The 14,205-nt window shown below is 44.8% G+C and overlaps 1 long non-coding RNA gene across 1 annotated transcript; it reads right to left on the reverse strand.

Annotated features, from left to right (window-relative positions):
- Positions 1-11,399: 11,399 nt before the first annotated feature.
- Positions 11,400-13,847, reverse strand: LOC138513065 (uncharacterized). The gene is made up of 3 exons (XR_011281685.1): positions 13,774-13,847; positions 13,128-13,193; positions 11,400-12,507 (listed from the first exon to the last, which is right to left on the reverse strand). It is a non-coding gene; the product is annotated as an uncharacterized lncRNA (long non-coding RNA).
- Between the last annotated feature and the right edge of the window lie 358 nt (positions 13,848-14,205).

Raw genomic sequence — 14,205 nt, forward strand, 5'->3', positions numbered from 1 at the left:
AAAGCTGCTTGCACCCACCCCACTATCTTTTCCCTGCCTCCCTTTCCCATGCAGTATGCATCCATATCGCTCATGCCCCACCAGTCCCCACTCCCAATCACCTGCTTTGCTTTATTTAGGTGGACCAAGCCTCTCCAGCATCCCAGGCCACCATGGACATGGAAGAAGGGTTCTGCAATGTATTTTTTATTATACATAGATTGAAAGCCTATGATATATGAACAGACCACAATTCCTGATTACAGTGAGAAGACATAGTTTATTATATAGATTTTACTGACATGCCAATGCTGTTTTTATACAGAGCATTAGTATAAAATACAATAATTAAGGGTGGCCACATCACAAATCTTCTGGTTAGTTTTGATACAATAGAAGACTTAGGAGGACATTCAACTGGTGGAAGGTTTATGGGCAATGAGTGTGCTTGTTGAAAGAAACATGTTTTTAGACCATGTGTTTCCATCACTGTTAGGAAAGATTTCATATTTGAATGTAATTTTCCCTCCATGTGTCAACTCCCAAACTTTTTGCTGCTGTTTTACACCCTTGACTAAACTTGGCCAGAGAAGCACAGCCCTCAGCTGCACTCCTCTGGACTTTTACTCACTTTTTATGGGGAAACTGACATGCCCTTAAGACAGTCAGTACTGGGAGACTTTGTTTCCCTTAGTCCTTTCCTCATGTTGCAGCTTTTGTGCAACATGTAACCAGTGTGCAATGTAACTTACCTTACAGCACACTCGGGTCTCTAGTCTTTCCAAAGATCCTAGAAACTCTTGCTGGACTTTTTATGAACTGTGCAGATGTGTCATGGACAGGACTGGTGGCAGCTATTTTTTTCTTACATTTTTAACCCTTTCTTGCCATGTTAACCGCGTTTACCGCGTTTGGCATGAATGGGTGGCCTGGCTCCAAAATGGCCATGCCACGGGGTTCTTTGTCCTCTCCTTTGACCATCTTACCCCTTCACCCTACCCAGGTCGAGTCGACCCGGATCAGTCCTTATTTGGGCATGCACTTTCCCGCGAAACCGAATGCTTTCGCGGGATTCTGCATGTCTTGTGTGTGTGCCTTCAGGATGTGGGCTGGGATGTCTGTTCCCAATACACATCCTGGGTGCCAGAGAGTATGGAGTGTCCTGAATGCCTGGGACCACCGTGGTCCATGATTGGTCTGCGTATGGAGTGAGTGTTTGTGAGCAGATCTCCCATTGGGTACTCTCCATTTTTTGGCGCGAAGGGAACTTTCGATAAGAGGAGGCTGAAAACACCACTACCATGTCGATCTCCTGAGTTCACACGAACAAAGGATAAGGAGCCAAGTATCCTGCAACAAGAAGCCGAGCCGAGGAACCTCTGGTGACCCGCTGAAAGGTTTGGCACCCTGAGCCCGCTGTCGTCCTGTGGGACCTCTCTGCCTGTGATCGGCCTAGAAGGTCTGCGAAGATGCTTTGACCCATTGGAATAGTGGCATCAACTATTCTCGGCACCTTCAACAAACCCTGCAAGTAAGCCTCTTTGGAAGTGTCCCTGGGCCAACCAGTGGGCTGACCAGCTTACAAGGGACGTTTGCTCTGTTATCGCCGCTGTTTCGAGGAGGCCCTCAAAACTTGGTATACTGTTTGCTTTTTGTCCACGGCACCCTCACATTTCGTAAACTTGGCGTTCCCAGGTCTGAAGTGAGACGAGTGTGCCCAGACCGGAGTAAACACGGTTACCGTGTTGCCCTGCTGTGGCAACAACCTGTGCAAGTTCACTGCATTTGTGACCCCCTTACACTTGAAGCCAGCTGCAGTGGAATTGGGCTGATTCCTCCACCCGGAGCGGAGAAATCGCCACTGTCCCATTTGGGAATCCTCGCTGTACCTCGGGAACTACACGGTGTCGAGACGTCCTGATTGTCGCATTCGAACCTGCCAATGAAGTGGACTGTTCTGGCGAAGTTTGGGTCTGCCTGCATTGGGGACCGGTGAGTAGTCCTTACCCCAACTGGTGGACTCTAGCGCAGGAGCCCACTTTTACACACAAAGTGGCCCCTGAGGGCCCCTTTCCTTTCCATAGCTATTGCGAAATAGCGACTCCATCCCGCACTCTCAAAACTGCCTCTGCCCCAAGTGGAGGTCCTGCTTCAATATTGGGAACTTGTTCTTCATCGCCTTATCCACCTTCCTGAGCTTCTAGAGACCCTTGAAGAGACACTATTTTGTCCATTGGCACAAACGCGTGCATCTACTATTGAGCATAAGGCTCCTCTCTTCATAGGGCTTGGGCTGCCGCTTAGGTGTATTCTTGATGTGAAATTAGGTCCAAAGATTACTTGCAATGCCTGTTTTCCTCCCCATCTAGGTGGTCTACATATTTCGTGCTTGTAACCCCTTAGGCCCCATTTTTCTTGTATATATATATTGTGTTGATTGTGATGTATTGGTTTACTTTAGTGTTACTGTGATTCTTTGCTATGGTCTATGTTACAAAGGCCTTGTAATAAATGTGTCTATATTTTTAATATAACACCTGTCTGGAGTAATTTGTAAGTGTCCTTGCTTGTAGTGCTCATTGAGGTCTTTCAGTCACCCTCACCCCTCTTGAGACTTAGTCTTGACCACCTGCCATAGCTACCCTGATTACACTGTTCCAAGAAACTAGGTTGGCCTTCTGAACCTCAGTCCCTCCAGGTCAGAGTTCAGAAATCCTTCTTAACAATCACCAAGACTGTCACAGTAATATCTTTCACAAGCTTAAATGACATTAATTCGAACACAGGATTGGTGACCCAGTCCATTTTCCTTTTTGTGAAGGACAATTGTAACACAAAGTGTAACGCTCACCTGATTCCCACGGAGGCGCTGGTCTTGGCAGGAAGGTGTCTGTGACCTGAAAAGTGATGTGCCGGACTCGATTTGCTTCTGGGGCCGAACCTCTTCGCACTGTGTGTCGAACTCGAAGAGTGAGATTTCTGCAGGTGAAAGAATATGGGGGTTAATGATCTGGGTTGTTGAATGTCCCTCTCTCTCTCTCTCTCTCTTCTTAGCTTCTCCGTAGAGTCCCCAGGTCAACATGCTCACCTTAGATAGGTGAATGCTGGACTCTCCATCTGCGTCTGGTGCAGGGTGCCGTTGCCAGTTCCTTCACTGGTGAAACATAGGCCTCTTGACATCAGAGGATCGCTACCATCGTTAACTGCACGAGCGGTGAGTTGCTGGACACCTTTTTAGTCCTTTTAGTCTTTAGGTGCGCGGGCACGTTAATATAGAACAGGACTCTGTATAATGCTTTTTCCTATTTGTCTTGCAGGGCTCTTGAGATAGGAGATGGTGCGATGAGAGCCGAAGTTGGAGCCAGAGCCTTGGAATTAAGCGCTTTGAAATGCGTAAGTAAATGCAAGCGCTCAAACTGTCTCTTTTCCCTTGCAGCTGTGAGTTCGTGCTGAAGAGATGCTGGAAAACGCCGGAGTATTTGCAGGCGTTCTACTGTGGCGAGCGCGATGGACGTGAGTAAATACCTGTCTAATGTCTCTTCGTTTGTCTTTCAGATGCTGGGTTGCAGCGTTGAAGAAATCCGGAATTCGCGGAGTGCCGGTAAGTAATAACAATGCTTTTGTCTTCACAGGTGGAGGTGCAGCATGAAGAAATGTTCGCTGCCGATGGATCAGGTGAGGAAAGCGCTGCGTGTAAAGGTTGCAGAGCTAACCTGTTGTTTCTTGTCTTTGCAGGTGCTGCTGAATACTGGATACAGGAGTGGTAAGTATTGTTCTTGCAGGTTCAGGATCGGAAGGAAGAAAGGCTGGAACAGACTCGGTGAGCGTTCTGCTGCAGATGCAGAATAACGCGAAGCACGTTTGTTCAATCGGGTGTGGTTTAAATAGCCTTGGAGTGATGAGGCGTCTTCCTCCATGGCCCCACCTAGGTAAGAAAAGAGTTCCAGTTCCAGAAGAGTTCCTGTGTTGTATCCAGGGAGTGGAGCTTGCCCCACCCAGGTAAGAAAGTAGTTCCTGTTCACAGAGGATTCCTATGTGGCTGGTAAGTAAGCAGCATGGTCTGCTGCAGGTAAGTCCACCCAAGCATCTTCATACATATTATGAGCCCGGCGCTTCCAGTTCCGGGACCGATGGCTTTGATGAGCCTGGTGCCACCGGCGCCAGGACAAGGTCCAAAAGGTCCCAGTGGGGACCGGCTGGTGCCTAAAATAACGGTTAGGGGCCTGCTTCCAAGGACGTTGGGCTGTTGCTGACTCCTTGGAAGTAGTGATCATGACACAAAGCTCCTGCAGCACCAGCAGTTCTAGCCAGTTGCCTACCCACATTTTCATTGTGTGCTAGAATTGTGAGCTGTGTACGTGCCTCCATGCCGTCAATGTCGAAATGCAAACTTTTGGGTCTGTATTTCAGGCACATGTTGTAGAACACCTCCAAATCATCCATGTGGAAAAATTCTGTGAAGCCCTTCAAATCTCTAGTGAGTCCTTAGCTGCACACTTTATCTACAAGGGTTATATGAGGCCTGGCTCCAGCTACTTTTTTCTTCTCTTCTCTTTCTCACTCAGAATTGGGTCTGCACATGTGATAAATCACATGTGCGCCCATGAATGTGTGTTAGCAGCACAATGGATAAGTTATTGCCATGTTTCTGCCACTATCGCTACTAAACTTTCTAAATTTGTAGAACTCCGACACAGATGGTTGCCTATGGACTCCAACCGTTTAAGCAGTTTTCACAGGGCTTTTTTCCCTGTAGCATGCCTTTTCTGGGCAATATACTTTGACACATGCCACATGTTGAATTGATGCCTGATCTGGGGGAACCTCTCACAGGACTTTGTCAATGCCCACATGTCTGTCTGTGGCTATTACTTTGATTTGTAATCCTCTTGAGTGCAAAAACATGATTCTCCATGGTAAAAGAGGATGTACATTCAGTCATCTGGACCACCACAGAGCCTAGGAGGTGATAAGTGCAATACTTCACAGAAAATCCAGGAGTGTCCCACTGCCCATAACCTGCTAGCCAAAGCCTTTTGCCAGTGTGAGCATTGTCCAGTGCTACTTGTGCTTGATTCCATGGAACATGTAATGCAGGGAATGCTTAATTGGGCTGGTATTTGTAGTGGAAGGTTTGCTTTTGCAAGGAAGTCCAGGGCAAAACATTTACAAAAGCTTGAGATTTTTGTGACTGTGGAGCCACTAAATAAGCATGAGCAAGAGGTAGGTATATTGCCTAATGGATCACTCTCTAGCATTGGTTGAGAGGGCCAACAAGGGATGCAGTGTTTATCCTCACAGCTTGCTTGCATGGTCAGGTTTGTTCCAATTGCTTGCCTTTTAAAATGTATCAGAGGTTTGCCACAACTGTTACCCCTGGTCAATGTGGTGAATTTCAGCATCTTTAAAATGTCCATCAGGGCACAGTCAAATGCTATGTATTTGTGTTCCCCCGAAAGACACCTGTCAGACAACTCAGTTTCTATGGCTTCAAATGTGGTGGTTATTTCCTCCCTCCACACTGTACCTGCTGCAGTCAGAGTCTTTGTCCTTGTTGTCAGTTATCTCTGAGGTTGCTTCAGTGTTTTCCAAAAGGGACACTTTTTACACATAATTATTTAACATAAATACAGATAAAAGAAATTCTCATCATCAAAATGTGATGAATGATAAATTGCACAAAATGAAAAGGAAAAGGGTTAAAAAGTTAATTGTACACATTTCATAGTTACAATATCATACCTTACTTCATCCAATAACACGTTTTATCACATTCTATAAAAACAGCATCTAAAAAATGAATAGTTGCTAATGCAAGACTTATTTAGGAAAAACTTAGCACTTTCACCCACCATTTTACAGGGGTTACAGTACTAAAATTCATTAAAAAAACACTTGTAGTGAAGTTATTTGAAATCTATTAAAGCCAGACAAGATACTAGCACATGTTCCAAAGTCTCTATCATGTTAATGTTACTACAGAATCACTTCTACATGACGTAGACGAACTTCAACAAAGAGTCAAGAATCTGGAGGATCGAGCCGAGGAGGCCGAAGGGCGGGCTCGCCGGAACAACATTCACCTCCTGGGATTACCAGAGGGTATCGAAGGCTCGGATCCTACGAATTACGTCGAGAACCTCCTATTGCAGGAAATTGGTGCGGGAAAGCTCTCCCATGGCTTCTCCATTGAGCGGGCCCATAGGTCCCTTGCTAAACGACCGCCACCGGGCACCCCGTCCAGGCCAATGATAGCAAAGGTACTCAATTACAGGGACCGAGAGGTCATCTTGGCTTTTTCGCGATCAGGGGGTCAGATCCAAAGGGACACCGCAAACATTGCCATCTACCCAGAATATACCTTCCAGGTCCAAATGAAAAGAGTGCAATTTATATACTCTAAAGCTAGACTGAAAGCAGCGGGATTGCGTTACATGCTACTATACCCTTCAAGATTAAAAGTCATACACAATAATAAAGCCCACCTGTTTGACACACCAGCCTAGGCCCGAGACTGGATGGATGCATAGCAACTACCGGACATTGAAGACAAAGAACGGAGGCCGCGCTAAGCCCACATATATCAAGCTCAGGAACATCCTTCCTGCCCACAATAGCCCAACCGCAGAACAATGAAGCCTATGTACAGCTGGATCGATCCTCCTTAAGGAGACACCGGACCCAACGGTCCCTCTACCCCCTGGTAGTTTCCTTTTTTGGGCACACTTACCCACCCGTAGGGCACCCGAAGACCAATGTGTGGTCCAACAGAGCGGAAACGGGACTGTCATAACGGGGGAAACCCGGTGGACTTGTTCAAAGTTGGGGGAGTTTACAGTTATCGGTGGGAGGGAAATGGGGTGTTGATATCAATGTTGAGATTTTGAAACGGGAAACGCCGAGACCACGGAGAAGCTTTACATACAACGAGCCAGCAGCTAGATCTCAAATGTTGCCTGGAAGCGTCGCAGGACCGCCTCATGCTCATGGCTGACAAGATCAAAGTGATGACGTGGAACGTCAGAGGTATGAATAGCTTTGTTAAACAACGTCGCATCTACGCACACCTGAGATGGCGCAGGATTGGGGTCGCTATGCTCCAAGAGACACATCTAACCCGGAATAAACTGGAGTCATTAGCCAGTACATGGCGGGGCACCCTGATTGGATACTCTTACTCCTCATATGCCAGGGGGTCCTGATATGGATCGACCCGACCATCCCCTTCAAGCTGATAAACACTAAAACTGACAAAGAGGGCAGGATGGCGCTCATACACGGCTCCATTGAAAACAAGGAACTATGCCTAATCAGCACCTACGCACCTAATCACGATGCAACGGCCTTCTTTCACTCCCTGTACCCATGCCTCACTCCTTATAGAGACAATACCATGATTTGGGGGGGGGCATAACTGCACCCTGGACCCCCTAAAGGACAGATCAGATATCAAGCACACCCGTCCACCCCCCCCTGCCAAGATACTATCTAAACTCACTCATCAGCTATTGCTTTTGGGCTTATGGAGAGAATTGCACCCTGATTAACGAGAATATTCATTTTACACTCCACCCCACTCTGTTCACACTAGGCTAGATTACTTCTTTGTAAGCCAAGAGCAACAAGCTATGTTTAGTGATGCACAGTACCTGCCAAGAGTACTGTCAGACTACTCCCCGCTGGTGGTCACCTGGGAAGTATCCTCACCCAGGCCCCCGGTGCCTACCTGGAAGCTTAGGGCCGAACCCCTGCTGGATGTGGCCTTTCGCGAGCATATAAAAGACTGCACCGACGAATACTGGTTGAGGAACTTGAACAGTGTGAAATACGTGAGCACTGCCTGGGAGGCATACAAGGTGGTCATGAGAGGCAAGATGATTGCAGCTATAGGAAGGGCCCAAAGATCCATCTTAACCTCGTTGGAAAGCTCTGAAAAGGAGCTAGGGGAACTGGAGAACAGTGCCAACTCATCCTCTGGCCATCTGCGGAAAATAAAATCTAAAGCAGGCCTGTCTAACACACTGGGAATCCCTGGGTAAATTGAGTTACGCCAAGCATATTGAGAGGACCCATGCCTTAGGTAATAAACCCGGAAAACTCTTAGCCTGGCTTTACAAGAGGGAGACACCCCGAACCCCCATTTGCCACATACTCAAACCGGATGGCACCACTGCACACACCCAAGAGGAAATTAACTCAGTCTTCTCTGAGTTTTATCGCAACCTGTACTCTGAGTCCTCACCCCCCACTGACACTGAAATCGAAGACGTCCTAGACGTCATCGAGCTACCCAAACTAAACACACAATCAGCCGAAGCCCTGGGTGAGCCCTTTACCTCGGATGAGGTAAAAGTTGTCATTAGATCCCTACCATCCGGTAAAACCCCAGGCTTGGATGGCCTCCCTGGAGAGTTTTACAAGTCATACGAAGAGACCTTGGCCCCCCTGCTGACCCAAGTGTTCAATGAGGCCTTTGAATGCGGCACCCTCCCTGAATCCATGAGTGAGACCGTGATCATCCCCCTGCTCAAACCCGGTAAGGATGGAGCCGACTGTGGCTCATACTGGCCTCTCTCCATGTTAAACGTGGACATTAAAATCTTAACTGCCCTTCTGGTGAACAGACTACGCAGAGTAATTCCCCAACTAATCCATCAAGACCAAACAGGTTACGTCCCAGGGCGCTCCATCACCGAGAACTTGCACAGGCTACACCATGTCATTTATAGCACAGAACTAAGACCCCAAAAATATGCTGTCGCATCACTAGATGCCACCAAAGCTTTTGATTTGGTGCAGTGGAAGTGGCTGTATGCCACCATGGTAAAAATGGGGATAGGACCAGTCTTTTTGAAATGGACCCAACGAGACTATACTAAACCAACCACCAGGGTTCGCACGAACAAAACATATTCCAGCAAATGGTCCCTCCAGAGAGGCACCCGGCAGGGATGCTCACTATCTCCCATGCTATATATCATCGCCAACGAACCCGTGGCTGCTTACCTTAGACAGGAATACGCAGACGGAGGTATCGAAAAAGACAGAGTGACCCACCTCGTCTCCATGTATGCAGACGACACACTACTGTACCTGCATAATCTTGAACACCTCCTGCCATACGTTCTTTAGACCCTAGACGGTTTCCACAAATGCACGGGAATCCAAATTAACAGAGACAAGTCTTGTCTCTACCCCCTCGCAGCCCTACATAGCGAAGATTACAGGTCCCTACCCCTCCTAGATCTCCAATGGCAAGCGACGTCCTTCAGGTACCTGGGAATCACCATACACCGGAACCCCCACACTGAACATATCCTCAACACGGTCAGGGCTAGAGACTCCCTCGAGAAATCTATGGAATTCTGGAGCAGACTCCCGCTTTCAGTGGCGGGACGGGCAGGCCTCTTCAAGATGGTGGCTCTCCCCCGCCTCCTTCACAACTTCACTAACGTCCCCTTAAACATCCCCCCTCATTCTTCAAAAACATAAATAAACTTTGCAGGAGTTTCCTCTGGCAGAACGGCAGGCATAGAGTAGCGTTAGAAACACTCCAAAGACCCTATGAAAGTGAGGGAATGAAAGTCCCATACTTTGAACTGTACTACCTTGTCAGCCAGCTGAGGCATGTTATGCGATGGATGGCCGACGAGAGCACAGTGAACACTCGACTCCTCCAACCCGCCCTACCCCATCTTCTACTCAGAGACCTACTCTGGAAGGAGAAGAGCACTACATGGCACTGCCCATACATGGCCAAACTGGGAATCCAGCTCTGGAAACGGGCCTGCAAAATGGTTGGAACAACAGACTCATTCTCACCTCAAATTCCCATAGCAGCAATTATGGCGAAACGAGCATGGGGACGTCAAGAAGTGCGCACCCAATGGGAATCCCATGGAGTAGCCATGCTGGGAGACTTGGTTCATGAACAAGGGACCTTAACTTTTTCCAAACTCAGTGAGGCCACAGGGCTACCTATAGGACAGTTCTTGCTCCATGGAGCAGTAATGCAAGCCATGGAGAGCAGATGGCCCGAGGCTGCTAACCCTGCAATGGAACACGAGACCATAGAAACTATGCTTAACACCCCAGAGGGAGGCCATGAAACCTCACGACTCTACGAGGCCTTGTTGCTAGGCACGACGAGAAACAAACTCAAATGTAGGGTTAAATGGGAGAGTGAACTGGGCCTCGTATCGGAAGACAATGAATGGGAAAAGATAACCCATTATCACAAGAAAATCTTTAGGAATGCCTGCTTACAACTCATCCAACTGTACATTACCAACAGGGCCTACCTCACGCCAGAAGCCATCTCAAGATTTAAGGATGCTGGAACTCAGGTGTGCCCCAAATGCAACGAGCCCAAGGCTGGAACGACTCATATGTTCTGGGGTTGCCCAGTAATAATGGGTTTCGTTTCTGGACTCAAATAAAAGATAGAGTTGCCGAAGCAGACGTTGAAGTTGAAGTCCATAGCCCAGCGCCTTGTATATTAGGCAACTACAGACGCATCAGAAAAAACAAACCCCCTCAATAGACTCAAAGATCTGATATATATCACTGCGAAAAGACGCATAGCCGTGGGTTGAAAAAGCCCTAAATGCACAAGCAAAGCTGATTGGTGGGAAGATCTCTGCAAATGGATAACTGCTGAGACCAGAGCATGGGAAACTGCAATTCAAGAACAAAGACTAGACTCCAGCGAAGAACTACAGCGTTGGGTAGCACTAACGGTACCGCTGCTTCACCCCAAGGTGCCGGACAGCGCCTCAGACAGAAGTAATAGCCCTGGCTTGTAAGTGGACACGAGGGTCACTGATGGTCTGCCCGTGGTCTTGGTGATTGGGGGGGGAGGTTAGACACCAGATCTATATTTGAGAATGTCTTATTGATCATGATTGTGTCTTGTTACATTGTTAAAAAAACGAATAAAGATATCTTTAAAAAAATAAAAAAATAAAAAAATAAAAAATGTTACTACAAAATCTATAGGGTCGATATTCTTAATCTAACTTCAAAAACAGGCCCCAATAACTTCTTTTGTTGGATACAAGTTTAGACAAAAGCGGACGAATTTCCCTCTCCATATTGAGCTTGGAAATCTTAATAAATATTTAGTGATAATGTTAAGACCTTTTTCATCTTTTACAAAGTGATAAAACAATGTATCATTTTTGCATTCATGGCTTGTATTAATCCAATCATTTAACCAAAGTTTTTGTTTAAGCTTGGTTTGGTCTAACATAAGTAATTCCACTGAAGCTCCTAACAAATTCAATAGATTCAAACAATAATCCTTCCAATTGGATATTTGTTTATCATGATTGGTTAACAATACCTCATTTAAAACACAATATAAAGCGGCCTTTTATGGGGATAAGCATTTTCTAAACAGAGAAAGAGATTTCCAAGATATTAGTGCAGTTAAAGATAAAAGGCCGAATGTGTTCTAATAATCTGCATCAGTGCACCATTGTGCAAATGAAGTACTTTCTTCCAAAATAAACACTCTAACCTTTTCCATCGGATGGTTGATGTTTTCAGTAGAATCGCTACACCATATATCAAGGTTTGAACCACCTTCATTTTATAAAATTGTACAATTGACATCAAAGAGAAACATCCAAATGTGTTGTTTATTGCACAAGCTTGAGAGGCAAGGCCGGCCACCTTTCATTTTAAGGAGGCAAACATAATTGATAAGTTTGAGATAATACTAATTTAAAAAACAAATTAGTAAAGCACTGTACAATATCCAAGGCACCCGATTCTAAGTACCATTTGAAAGAGCTTGCTGCCACTTTCCCTTTAGATGGCTTAATTACCGTGATTTTAGTCTTGATCACATTTATGGACAATTCATACTGGTCAGCATGCAACTGCAGCATTGAAGTCCTAATGGGGTTTGATTGAGAAGGACCAAATCGTCTGCGTACAGAATCCAATACGTGAAAGAAAGGATCAAGCTTTAGTTAGTCAGAAATAAAAAGATTAAACAAATCAGGGGCTAGCTTGTAGCCTTGTTTTTAATCTCGGTACATAGCTATTTGTTTAAATACGTGTCCTTCTTTGTTTAATCTGACCCGAAGAGATTTATTTGAATGAAGAGCCTTAATGATCTCAAGCAGGTGTTTGGGGCAGCCCCCCTTAGATAATGTATGCCAAAGAATCGATCTATCAATACAGTCAAAAGCAAGGGCAAAATCAATAAAGGTCAAATAAATAGGGGAATTTTTAGACACAGTCCTTCCTTGGAGAAGTGGGTTGACGCCGACCTTGACCTTCTGCGACCTAAAATTAATTTCACGAAAGTTCTCTTATCATTGTAGATTTCGCATTTGACAAGAGAGATAGAGGTACACACTCCAACCTCTATAGTGGAAACAGGTGATGGAAACTCTCTTTCGTACCAATGCGCCAAACTGGTATAATGATATCTCAAAAGTCAAGATTTATTAGTGAGCGCCCTTCATGGTAACATGTGTTTCGGCGATATAACATAGTGCCTTTCTCAAACCAGGGCTGTTGAATACGGTTGCACGTTGGATATTAGAATACATAAAGTGCACAAATCAGAATATAATATTAAATAATAGAGATTGACCATTATTTGTCATGATTTGCCAACAAAAATATCATGTATATCACACATTGATTAATAGACAGAAAACATAAGGGATGGGCATAGGGGAGGATATGTGGGGTAAAGAGAGTATGCATAGGGAGAAACGAGAAAGAAAAAGAAACATTTTTTAAAAAAGATAATTGAAAAATAAATATATAGAAACAACATAATCAATTAGAATCATCATTTATTATATTAATTGGTCATGTATTACATTATGCACTTTTGTTTTCGAACTAGTAACAATTCTGGTTGTAGATTTTACCCCTAACTGGGTTTAATAATGTCAAAAACACCTAATCTGATATTCATGTGTTCTTACATTTACATTAATGTATGCGAATTAAGCAGAATAGTGTCTACATTGTTCCAAACTTATTATATTTGTGTTTCACATTGCGCTATGAGCCACTAGTAAGTACTTGAAATTGATATGGGCTCAAAATAAACCCCCCCCCTTCCTTCCTTCCTTTCCTTTTTTCCAACAACATTTTATCATAGCTTGTACCAATTTTACCTGTTAAAATGATGCACCTTGATTTAACTTTCCGTCTGTTCCTGATGTTTTAATTGGGTTAAATCCCTGAAAGGAAATTAGTCTGGTTATTCTCCTAATTGAATTGTCATATCCTTTGTTGTAGGCTGGTGTTGCCTATTAATTGCAACTGAATTCCTTAAATATACTTATAAATGCATTGTTATTCTGCACTGACTATAGTGCTGATATCATTCTACTCATTGAAAAAAAGCACCCGATACTGCAGAGACACTGTTAATTATTTAAGAAGCATAGGTGTCATACATTGCATGATGACCTTTCATCATAGACTGCATCAACGTAAATTAGCATTTTCATGCATTATCTTGTCCTTGAAAATAATTATGATTGCATGGTTGTTCCGCACTAAATATGCTGCTGAAATTGGTCTATCCTTTAAATAAACGCACCCGCTACCACACAAACACTATTAATTACTTGGGTAGCATCAGTGTCACACATTGTGTAATACCATATCGTCATGGGCTGCACAAATCGATAGTTAACATCTTTTATGTTATGCGCGTGTAATGTATACACCTCCTCTGTTACTGCCAAATGCCGCGATATGATCGCGTGCACTCGCATTCAGTAAATGAACTTCAATTGAGCTGAGCTGACTTACCAGATCGTCCGGGATGTCCGAAGCGTACCGATCAATCCGCATTCTGGCTGGGTTTGTACTTTTATGCAAACTCAGCGTTCGTGTTGATGGCGGGAGTCATGGCAACAAAGGTAGTCCTTCCTTGATTGCCATGACCCCGTCGGCCATCTTTTGGGCAATTTAGTGTGTACTAACATGGTGAAACGTTTTTTCAATGCAGCACTGTTGCTTGACGTTATGTTTTTAAGGTGTGCACATACGGATTGAACTGGCAATATATCTCATATTGCTAATATTCATTTTTAATTTCTGAGTAGAAAGACACCACTTTATTCCTGATAATTTTAGCCTTGCAATATTATAAATGTATTAATACTTGTGACCTGATCGTCAGAACGTACATAAATATAAATACAATGAATTGTACACGAGCGGGATACCAGTTAGCATTGC

Source organism: Ambystoma mexicanum, chromosome 12 (genome assembly GCF_040938575.1).
Source record: "Ambystoma mexicanum isolate Mex_15411 chromosome 12, UKY_AmexF1_1, whole genome shotgun sequence".
Lineage (NCBI taxonomy): Eukaryota > Metazoa > Chordata > Amphibia > Caudata > Ambystomatidae > Ambystoma > Ambystoma mexicanum.